This window comes from Lathyrus oleraceus, chromosome 1, assembly GCF_024323335.1.
Source record: "Lathyrus oleraceus cultivar Zhongwan6 chromosome 1, CAAS_Psat_ZW6_1.0, whole genome shotgun sequence".
Taxonomy (NCBI): Eukaryota; Viridiplantae; Streptophyta; class Magnoliopsida; order Fabales; family Fabaceae; genus Lathyrus; species Lathyrus oleraceus.
This window is the reverse complement of record NC_066579.1, coordinates 230,888,225-230,900,645: the sequence shown is the minus strand read 5'-3', so window position 1 is coordinate 230,900,645 and position 12,421 is coordinate 230,888,225. Positions and strand designations below refer to the sequence as shown.

Below are 12,421 nucleotides of genomic sequence, written 5' to 3'. Positions count from 1 at the left end.
AATGGAGTGAAGTGACTGAAGTCACAGAATAGAAGAACTTGGTAACAAGTGACTGGAGAAATAATGTTTGAAATCGAAAAGTGAAAGTGTATTGGAATCCATAAGAGAAGTGGGATTTCTACCCTAGAGGGAAACTGCGTTAACCACTACGTGGGCTAGTGGACCGCCACTGTAGGGTTTTAGCTAAAAAAGAAGGAATTAAATGTTTGGGATTAGCGCCAAACAACTCTAGGTATGAAATGCGGACTGCATCAAGTGTCCTAAAAGGATATGTATGGAATACCAAGGAAGGTGTATTTCGATGTCAAAGAGACAAATATGTCACTGGATGAACGATTTATGATCGAAGGTAGATAGTGAATTGTGAAAGATATGGACGGTGCCCTAAGGCGAAGGAGGAATAATTAGAAGTATGCTCGCCAAGGATTCGCATCCTCGTGCCTACGTATTCTCATTGTGTAATGAGAAAGTCGGAGCAATCGTAGTTCGGAACTACGAGAATAAAGGGAGAGATTGGTAGTATGGAGTGCAAGGAATAGTGCATCACTTGCTGGGGAATCGACAGTTCGAGTTCAAATCAGGATAGTGTTTTGGATCCAAGAGAAGGCTAGACTCTTAATCGAAGAGCAAGGATGAAGTTAGCGTTTGGGTTGAGAGCCAAACAAGGAAGTTAGCGTTTGGGTTGAGAGCCAAACAAGGAAGTTAGAGTTTGGGTTGAGATCCAAACAAGGAAGTTAGCGTTTAGGTTAAGAGCCAAACAAGGAAGCTAGCGTTTGGGTTGAGAGCCAAACAAGGAAGTTAGCGTTTGGGTTGAGAGCCAAACAAGGAAGTTAGCGTTTGGGTTGAGAGCCAAACAAGGAAGTTAGTGTTTGGGTTGAGAGCCAAACAAGGAAGTTAGTGTTTGGGTTGAGATCCAAATAAACCTCGATTGAAGAGACGGACTGTCCTCAGGACGTCCTAAAAGGATGGACAAGGAGTCCAAGGAGAAGTAAGATTGATCTCGAAAAGATGGTATAGATTGCATGAATGGAGAATGATCCATAGGATTGAGAAGATAGATTGATAAATAAGATAGAGCTCGCGAAGAAACCGGGTTCTCCTGCCTACGTATCCTCATTGTGAAATGAGAAAATCAAAGCTTTCGTAGTTCAGCCCACTGGGCTGAAAAGAAGTTGATTGGAGGCAAACGAAATGAATGATTGTGATTGAATGGATTTGAATGGAATGATTGAGAATTGATTAGAATGGAGAATGGATAGACTTGATAGTTATTGGATGATGAGAATGACACTAACTTTCAAGTGGAGAGAGAAGAGTCTTTGTGGTTGTTTCTTGCACGGAAGATGAAGACTTTATCAAACGTTCGATTCGAATTGCACTAAAGTCTATGAATGGAGGTGAATACGATGAGCGTTGGGTCATACGTCCCATACCCAAAGATACTCAGAATGGGGGTAGAATTACTCCAGTCTCACTCCTTCTCCATTACTTAAGGCTCGTATCGTACAACTTGATTCATGATTGATAAGTTGTTGATTGTTGTCCTTGCTTTTGTTGTTTTTGCTTTATGAAGATAGACTTGTCAATTATATGATTAGAATTGTGCTAAAGTCTATGAATAGAGGTGAATACGATGAGCGTTGGGTCATACGTCCCATACCCAAAGATACTCATAATGGGGGTAGGAATACTCCAGTCCCACTCCTTCTTTACTACTTAAGGCTCGTGTCACACTCTTCTAACTTTGAATTAACAAGGGTTGAAGAGGCCACTTTTGAAGTGCTTGAAAGTTGAAGACTCCACCTTTGATGTGCTTGAATAATCCGCTGCTTAATATAACTGAGGATGCCTTGATCGAAGATCTTGAGTTGAGGTCTTGAGCTCCACAGCATGAAAGAAAAGTCCTACTAAGTGACCAATGGTCTTTTGATCACTCAATTAGACTGTGGGATTATACAAATTCAAAGGATTTAATTAATCAAAATTGCTTTTGATCAATTTAATCGGGGGTTTTGATTTTAGTTTTGAAGGGAACTAATTTTTTTGGATCTAATTGAAATTAGTAATTGTTAGAACTAACCTAAGGGACCATGCATTAGAAGTTGATTGAATATTCTAAGTTAGATTAAAAATCCTAAGGGAGCATGTCAAAATTAATCAAAATCAAGAATAAAATTCTATGTTGAGTCCTAAAATTGATTGCATTCTAATCCTAAAGGGAGCATGCAATTGTTGGACTATTTCTACACTAATGGCAAAACAGTCATTTGACAATTATGGACTATTGAATTAAAATTCTAATTATGAAATCCTAATTGTAATTGATTCTAAACCCTAAACTATTTTCTAAGTTCAATGAAATTCTAAAATATCCTAACATATTAAAAAGATTAATCTAATTAACCTAAAATTCAATTAACTCGAAATTCTAAAACTAATCCAATTTCTAACCAAAATTAATATTCCTAAAAATTCTACTAAATTCTAATTAAGACTTTATTCTAAATTTCTAAATTTCTAAAATTCTCCATGATCCTAATCCTAAAAATTTCAATAAACCTAGATTCCTAACCACCCTAAACTAATTACATTTCTAAAAATAACTCCTAATTAAATCCTGATAGTTTCTAATTTGCAGACACCATGAAAGACTGAAAATGGGCCTTGGAATGGATAGGGGGTGTAGTAAACGGAACCAAGGTGCGAATAGGGAGCATCAAGGCCCAAACGAGGCCCAAATTGGCTTCAAGGGGTGTCTGCCCGAGAGAGGTGCAGAAAGGAATTGGTTCGGGTCTTAGGCCTAAACCGTTAGGACTCGAAGCGGCACATGTCAATCTCTACAGCAACGTTTGTGATATTCCACACTACGGTGGTACACTCCTCGAGCTGCTCTTCCATCATTCCATCATCAACCGCGTCTAATCACACCTTGTTCAGTCGTGGATGAATCACCATAATGTCTTTCTTTGAGGAATCCGGCACGGCGGTGTATCCCTCATCTTTTAGCTTCGCATTCATCAATTTCATTTCGTCACTCTGCGGCCACTATTCATGGATTCACGTCGTTCTTCACTCAGTCAGTGCTCGCCGATGCGCATCTCGATTTGGTTCGTTCTCCTCTCAACAATTTCTACTGCTAACTTAATGGCGTCGACGCAGAATCGAAACTATTTGCATAATGAAACAGGAAAAATGAAGACTTACCGGTCTCACCGCGGTGTTAACAACAGGTGTCGATTGTGCTTCTTTCCGTTTACGTACTTGGTGCGTGTATTCGCTTCGTGCTCTCCCTTCTTCTTCCTTCTTGCTTCTTGATTTCTTCGTGTGAGAGAGGATCTTGTGATTTGGTGCAGTGTGTGTGGATGGATGCTGAATGGAGATGAGTCGCGAGGATTGAAGCTCAACTGATTAGAGCTTCGGATGTTGAAGCTCTAACAGTTATGGTGATGAGCGTGTGCTGAGGTTTGAGAGGGTGGAGAGTGTGAGGAATTTCAGAAGAAAAAGAGTAGGGACCCAAAATGAATTATGGTGCTCTGAATTTATAAAGTGCAGGTTCAGATTGAGGGAGCTTGAAGATTAGCTTTGAAGTTAGTTATTCTGGTTAGGAATTAGGATAGGGTGGGATGACTAGGATTAGAGTCGGTTAGTGATAACTAACTCAGTTAGCTGTTGGTAACTCTGAGTTGAATCTCTAACTCAGTTAGTTGGTCAAAATTCTTCCATCATTGGAAACAAATTCCTGTTAGTTGGAGAGTGAAGCTAATGGTTGGTGAAAATGAATGTAAGTTAGATGGTTTTTGTTGTCACAGTTGGGAAATGGTTGTGAGGAATTTGTTAGGTTCAAAGTCTATTATGGTTAGTTTTGGTTTATGGGATTAGTTAAATTTGGTGTTAAATGCCGTTTATGGTTAATGCGGTATGTAAATGAAGTTAATTGATGGAATTTTGGTCCTGCAGGTTTGGTTTAGCTTATGTTTGCAGCTTACGCTCTGCCAGTTGGTTTTTTAGAAGGGACAGAATTAACCGACATACACGTCCTCTCCACTGCATTCATAACTTCACTCTGTTCACTACCAGACTAAATCTGTAAGAGAGCAAATGCGTCACAGTGAAGTCCATTGTTGTTATCTCAATATCAAAGGATTGTGGCAGGGGATGCAAAGCCATTCCTTGTGAGGTTTCGTTTAGTGCTCGTGATGATTGCAGGCATCAGTGTTGTGAATTAAGTACGCAAATTCGGGGCATTGCTGGGCTGCAGCAGGATTTCATGGCTTGATGCAATCAGAGCAAGGAAAATTCTGAAGCCACGGTTCGTGTATGCAAATTATCAGGATGAGAATCCAAAACCAAACTATATCTCAATGGTCTGACAGTCATGAAAACAATATCCTCTTTCAAAAACCTCCCAATTTCTAGAACAACAACCTTCCCCTCCTTAAAATCACCGTCCTGAAACACTCTCTTACACTCATCAACCAATACTTTAAGTTAATTAACCAACTGCTGCAGCATTTCCCTCGCGGTCTGCTGCAACAAAGTCACAGCGTGTTGCAGGTTTTGGTATCTGTTTGTCGTCACCGGCGGTATGCATCTTTTGGAGTATTTCCTTTTGCCTTCAAGTTGTTGCACTACCATTTATGTGTTTCACTTTGCAGCAGGTATACATTTGTATGTCACTTTGCGGTTACATTTTGATTGCGGTTTCAGTCGTTTGGCTGGCTTGTGTTTGGTGCCGGCATTGCTGTTTGTAACTGATGTGTTTTATTGCTATTGCAAGTCAAGAACCAAAGTGGGTTCCAGCTGATTTCCTTGAGACAGTGTATTTTCAACATCTTCTACTAGATTACCCATTTTACATACAATAGCATTACCTTTGTTCAGGGAATTTTCCTCGTTAGGGTGCAGCGCTGTTATCCACTATAGGCTTCACATCAAGCTTCTGAAGATCATGCACTTTACCAGTGCTTTCATGATACCGAGCAATGGACAGTGAAGACCCGCATGCGTTGAGTGTTCTTTTCATTCTATTTTGATTTAAGAAGTACTGTGATGTTATGCAAGTGTAAAATGTAAACCGATGCAATTCTCGATGTAATGAGATGACATGGCTTATATGTTAATGCCTTTACCTCACTAGACTTAGTCAAATGAACCAAGATCCATCATGGTTTAAAACAATTTCATGCTAAATTAAAATGGGAGTTAGCATGTCACACTCTAGGCTTAGGGCTTCCACATCTTAATTATTAACTCCGGTCAACCGGTTGATCAGGTTGTCAACTTATGGAAAAATGTAATTCCCTTTGTAATTTTCAATGAGCGTATATCAACAGTGTAATGCATTTTCGGTCAAACGTCTTAATGATACACGTGGGACAGAATGGAATCAAACGGTCATTTTCTCTACCATGAAACTAATGGTTTAGATGCATCTCTAAGACCCATTTGAACGAGATGGATAAGGTGGAAACCAAGGGATGAAGTGTGGATGCATGCCTGTTCGGAACAAATCAAACTAAGCCATGGTGCTAGGGTTTAATAGCTAAAATTCAAATCCAAGTAGCAATCAAAGGCCTCCAATCAAAAAGCAACCGGCAGAAACAATGCACCATTGTCGAGAACCAAAAGTAGGGTTTCCAGCCCTCCTCAAAACTAGTCATATTATTCACCAACCTCCCAGTCGATGATTAGGGTTTCAACTGAAACGTAAAGCTCTGCAAGCAGACTCTTAGACCATGGGCCTACTCTTAGGGTTTAGACGCTAAGTCAAATGCACAGAAGGCTATACTACGAGATCCCTCGAGACCAAGAATTAGGGTTACAACCCACGTGATGAGCAACACCAAAATCTTCAGGCCATGAAACCTGATTTTATCCACCGCAAGCCTCAAATCTATGATGCTTGTTAGTAAATGTTAATCATGAATGAATGACGAATATGAATGAGACATGAATGATGTTAGATGGGTCTCAGGTTATGGGTTAGATAAACAAGCAAAATGGGGGCAAATTTTGGGGTACTACAGCTGTCCCTATTTAATCTTCTGGTACCTGAATACAAGAATTGCGGAAGCTTTTCGGGTATTCAAGGTAGAAGAGGATTAAATACTAATGTATCCGAAAATTTGCCCATTGAGAATAAATGTGATGTTATGGGAACGTTGTGGGTTGCTAAGCAAAGGTTAGGCTTTGGGTTAGTCAATGAAGCTTGATTTTTGTCTTTTCTTGTTTGCACAGTTTCATGTTATGCTTTCTGGATGATATGCATGAGTGAAACGACGTGGTTTATGCATGATAATGATTTATGAAATGGATAAGCCAGATGCTCCTATAGAGGGTGGTGGGAAATTTGGGCTAGGATAGTGGTCATATAGACATGATTCTCTGACACCTACTTCAAGTGCAAAAGTTGTTGTAACGCCTCCGGATTATATCTGGAACATGGAGAGAGCTTGTACCTGTGTAGCCTGCCTCTGCCTCAATATACTGGATATCCGCACCAACTGCCCCAGTTACAAGTTGTGGAGTAGTCTCAGCATCTGAGTATTTCAAACTGGTTTTTCCCAACGTCTTGAAATTGTATTCCCTTGATTAACCATCTTGGGAATGATTGACTTCTCGTGCTCTTGGGGTAGCTTTCCCCAATATGAGCCTTGAAGTAACTTTGCCCCTGATTGGATGATTCAGAGAGATTGGTAGAATCTCGACGTGGTTGCCCCAGATTGATTGACTCTTGAAGAGATATGAGCTATGAGATATCAGGAATTTATTCAACTTTCCCATTGTAAGCTTCCTTAATGCCAGAAGACTGTTCGAATGTAAAATGCTCATTTTAAGAATGATAATTGTAATGTCATGCAAGTTTTGAAAACTCAAGCGTGTTCACTAGGATTATGACATCTAATGAATGAGTCACTGATTAAAATGTCATATCAGTATCAATATAGATGACAAGAAAATCTTTAGGAGTCAGCTTAACGCGATCTTACCATAATATGCTTTCGAAATAGATCATGCTTCAATTAGGTCTTTTGCGGGTTGTAACGTGGCCTGGTTCACGGTTTTAGAAGGAAAGGATATAAGGCTCAAAACCTATTCTAACCCGTCCATTCTTCGTGATGTTCTTCAGTCCTACGTTTAGTAAGCTTAGAACAAGCATCCATATTTTAGAATAGGACTTTGAATATCAACAATGAGAGATTGGAGTGATAGCCACTCACCTTCTATTTTGATTTGCAATCACAGAGGTTTGCTCTTTTGTCGAGGATTTTGATGTTGATCCTCTAATTCTTTTGCTTTGTTTACCCTGATTTTTCCTGGGCTGATCCTCTAGGTCGGCTGCCCACCGGGATGCCTTAATTTTTACCCTAATTTTTGCCTAAGTCAATCTTGTCTTCAAGCTTTTGACTTAGCGGGCTTTTCATTTGCTTTTGATTTTTTTCCATTTTTTCTTGTACTAGAGCAAATCCTGTGATACTCTGCTTGTTTGATTTGTTGCACAGGTTGTGACTATCTCACTACTTTTGATGGGTAAGGGATAACCATTCTGGATTTGTGATTCCGTCCTCTTGAGAAGGATATGATATGATTGATCACTAAATAAGATCTTCTCTTTCTGAAATTCGAATGCAAGTTCAAACTAACTGAAGACTACCCTGCCCCTGGTTAAACATGAGGGTTGGTATGTATAAAAGAAAGGAACTTGAAATTCTAGTTATCAGCCTTTCGATGTCACATGGGTTGTTATGACATCCAATTCTGCACAGACAAGAATTATGCAGAACTTAAAAGTAAGTGCAGTAAATAACACAAGTAATTGTTTACCCAGTTCAGTCCAACATGACCTACGTCTGGGGGCTACCAAGCCAGGGAGGAAATCCACTATTAGTAGTATTAATTCAAAGCTAAACTCACCCGTTTACAACTCTTCACTTAATCCCTACCCAATGCAATTTCAATCTTACACTAAGATCAGAGTTCCTACTCACTCCCCCTCAATCACCTCAGTGATGACTACCTTTAATCAATATTAAAGACAATTTTGAAGTCACACTTCAAACAACTCTTGATTGTGCTTAACAGCTTTAATCAAGATACACAACACTCACGCTTAAAAGCTTAGAGTGACACAACACTTACAACTCAATGAACACCCTATACCAAAGCAATCATCTACGTGATAATAGCTTGGTTTACAAGATATGTCTAATACAAGACTCACAAAAATACAGCAGTGAAGTATGATGGACACACTAAATCTTCACGCCTCAAAATCCCCAGTTCTGAATGAAGGAACGACTTCCTTTTATATTGCAGTACTTGGGCCTTGCACTTGTATTCTCCTGAATTTAAGGTCACCCGAGTTTCCCTAAATTCCACATCTAGGTTACTAACAAATAGGCTATTTGTTAGGTTCATTAAATGTAGCTTGGTTGTTGATTTCCTGGATTTTCTCTCAGCTGTTGAATCCCTGAAGAATAGCCTGAGAAAAAGCTGAAACAGAAAAACTAAACAACCTACAATATAGCATATGCTGTCAGGAATGAATGTCACAACATTCAGCTTGACATCAAGGACCATATGCTAAGTCTGTTTTTTCTGAAAACAGACTGTACAAATTTGCTGAACTGTACAGGACCAATCTGTCCATTCTACAGTAACAGCTTACATTAATAAATGTCAAAGCATCCAATTTGACATTTACACACTTAGCCTTCAGTCAGTTCTGTTATCCTCTTGAAGAACAGACTGAGAAACATACTGAAGTGTAGCAGAACACCACTCTGTCTATTGTTCAGTATATGCTGTCAATGATGAATGTCATAACATCCAGTTTGGCATTCAGACAGTAGGCCTTATGCCAGATCTGGTATTTCCTTGATAACCAGACTGAAAATAAATACTGAGTTCTAACAGAACACCAACTGTTCTATTCCTCAGTATCTGCTGACAGGGATGAACGTCACCACATCCAATTTGACATTCAATAAATCCTGTATTAGCTAATCCTGCAGTAAACTACTCACGTGTGTCATGACATCAGTCAAGACATCAGAGTACAGTTAAATATTCTAACCTACAATGCAGTCACACAAACACCTTCACAGCATGTCATGACATCAGTCAAGACATTAGAATCCAGCTAGTGTTTTACCATACAATGCAGCCAATTAAACGCCTACAAACTCCCCCCAGAATTACACATAACTAACAGAATTACAGACTTGGTTTTACTTCACTGTTTCAACCAAGTTAGCACCCACTTGATCTTGCTTCACAGCTTTGATCAAGTAATCACCCACTTTTGCTTTACAGTAGGTACCGCCATATCAGATGCCATGATTTTGTGTCTGACATCCAGAACCACTCCTGCATGAACAATGTCCTTGAACTCCTGCAGGTGCATAGGCCGCCTCACGTTAGGATATCTCCTTAACATCTTGTTGCCACACTTGTTGCAAGTGGCATAGCTATGATCTGTTGACCAATCAGAGCATAGTTCCAATTGTTTAATAGGCAGAGATATTAAATAATACATCCCAAACATCATTGGTTGCTATAAGTTCTCAGAGAGACATTCTCCCAGTTTGCCCCTTAAGTTTTCAAACTGAGTAGCATCCAGAGCCTTTGTAAATATGTCAGCCAGTTGGAGTTCAGTGGCTACATGTTCCAAGGTAATCACCTTGTCTTCCACCAGATCTCTGATGAAGTGATGTCTAATGTCAATATGTTTGGTCCTGCTGTGTTGGATGGGATTCTTGGAAATATTGATGGCACTGAGATTATCACAGAACAACGTCATGACATTTTGAGTGACATTGTACTCAGTGAGCATCTGTTTCATCCAAACCAGTTGGGAACAACTGCTTCCAGGAGCTATGTATTCAGCCTCTGCAGTGGACAGAGATACACAATTCTGCTTCTTGCTGAACCAAGATATGAGATTGTCTCCCAAGAAGAAACATCCTCCTGATGTGCTTTTTCTGTCATCAGCACTCCCAGCCCAGTCAGCATCGTCAGTCAGGGCTTCTTTCACATTCTTTGGTTCAACCTTGGATACAAAACAGGAATTTGAGCTTATTCCCCTTGACCTGGTAGTCAGACCATTATTGGGATCCCCTATGATAAGATCCTTAGGGTGGTCTTTCTGAATTCTGATAGATGGCATTTTGGTGGTTGCATCTACTTCACATTCAGGAGGAGGTTCCTGTACTTCTTCAGACTTGACTGGAATGTCTGTTGAAATGTCAAGGAATGTTTCAACATCCTCTATGACATCGATTCCTTCCTCTTTATCATCCATAATAACATTTATGGATTCCATCAGGACATTGGTCCTGTAGTTGAACACTTTGTACGCTCTGCTGTTAGTGGAGTATCCTAGAAATATACCCTCATCACTTTTGGGATCTGTAGCACCTCAAATTTGCACCTATCATTGTACATACATTTTCATATTAGGTCATAGCATATCATGGTCCATTGCATAGCATTGCATTGCCTCTTTTTGCCTCAAGTGCAAGCCAATCAAGAAATTAGGTCAAACTGATCAGGAGATCAGTCAACCAAGCAAACAAGCACAATTCTCAAGGAGCCAAAGCCCTAGGGTTTGTCCAACAAGTTCACATGACTTGGAGGTCTATTTGAAGTGTTCATGTCAAGGGTTGAAGGCTTGGAGATCATCAGTTCATACACAGACAGTCAAAAGTCAAAGAAAGTCAACAGTCAGTCAAAGCAGTGGATGGTGACCATTCTTGTGGAATTTGGGCACCATGATCAATAATCAAGAGTTCATACAACTTGGGACATCATTTGAAGTCCAATTCTCAAGGAATTAGGGTTTGGAATTCACCAGAAGAGGTTCAGTCAGCCAGAAACCCTAAAAGTCAACTGTTGGTCAACTGTCCATTTAATCAGTGATTTGATGATTGGAATTGGTTTGTGAGAGCTCATTCATGTCCAAATAGGCCTAATATATCATGTCAAACACCATCATGGAAGAATTTGAAGCCAAATCAGAAATTTCCAAAAATGGAAACTGGACCTGTAACTGAAACTTACCAAAAATGGAAAGTCTTGATCCTCAAACTTACATCATGATAAAAGCTTCAAATGAATTTTTGCCCAACATGAAAGTTGAAGATCTTGTTCTCCCATTTCCAAAAAGTCCTAGAACTCTCAATTCCCATGTGTGGTTGGCAAGTTATGATCGAATCGATTTCAGAAAATCTTGAACTTCAAAGGGCCATATCTCCCAAACCGTTTGGCCAATTTTGGTGGGGTTTTTTCCTACAAGTCACATTTGATCCCCTCTTTCCAAAAATATAAATTTCATGAGCCAAAACTTCACCAATCAAAATGGCATTTTTTGACTTTTCTCATTTAAATGCAAGTTTGACCAAGAGTTGACTTTTTGATATAAACATTTTTTTTACATTTGGCCAATTGGAAAAGCTCAGAAATATCATTTAGAATGTGTTTGCAAGCTCATTTTATGCAGTACATGTGAATCCATACTTGGTTGCTTGAATTGTAAGAAAAGTACAAGTTTCACTATACCACTCCATGCTTGCATTTGAACCATGCCTTAGTACCTTCAAACAGAAAATCAGCAGGTCATCTGCTGTCATTAGAGCCTTATCTTGCAGCAAACTAACCAGCAAAACAAGGGCCATGCCAAGTTGCCAAAGAATGGGCAAAAAGTACATGTGTTCACCATGCTTCCACAACCATACTTGTACCATGACCATAACAGCTTTGATGATCATTTTCTTTTTCTGCATATTGAGGACAGTAGCAGCACAGCAGGAACCCTTTTTCACTCATCTTGATTCATTTTGCTTTTGGACTTTGAAAAAGAAGCTGTCAAACAAACACCAAAAGTTGCAACCATGCTTTGGACTGTCCACCAGCAGAGATTATGCAGCATTCTTCTATCAGTTTGAAATTAAGTTGCAGCCATCACAACCAACTCACTGATACACAAATGCTCACTCTCTCACTTGGCATGGACCTCCACCAAAAACTGCAAGATCTTGCTTAAAATAGAAGCAACAGAAAACAGCATAGGGGAGCATGATTTCCTGCTACTAGCAGCCACAAAACAGACCTTGCTTTGCCAATCAACAGCAACCCTGCCATTTTGCATTTTGAAACCTTCAGCCCAAAACAAAAAGCTACCAAGCCTTGCATTTTGTTTTCCAACATCCTCCATCATTTTTCCTTGTCATGAAACCACACTGTCAAGAACAAGCAAAAGGGGGAATGCAGCAGAAAATCATTGATTAACCTTGCCCTCACTTTGCTATTTTTCTGTCAAAAACACAACAAACCAAGCCTGGCAGAAAAAAAAGAACCAACAGAGCTCATTCATTGAGAGGGATCTTGGCATTTTGCAATTGCTGTCGAAAAGAATTCCCAA

At 39.7% G+C, this 12,421-nt stretch overlaps 1 long non-coding RNA gene across 3 annotated transcripts; it reads left to right on the top strand.

Moving 5' to 3' along the window:
• Nucleotides 1-2,714: 2,714 nt before the first annotated feature.
• Nucleotides 2,715-5,133, top strand: LOC127128789 (uncharacterized). Of its 3 annotated transcripts, none has more exons than XR_007806038.1 (3): nucleotides 2,802-3,264; nucleotides 3,958-4,583; nucleotides 4,659-5,133. It is a non-coding gene; the product is annotated as an uncharacterized LOC127128789 (long non-coding RNA). The 3 variants fall into 3 exon arrangements; XR_007806037.1 differs by having other exon boundaries at nucleotides 4,656-5,133; XR_007806036.1 differs by having other exon boundaries at nucleotides 2,715-3,264; nucleotides 3,958-5,133.
• The last annotated feature ends 7,288 nt before the right edge of the window (nucleotides 5,134-12,421 follow it).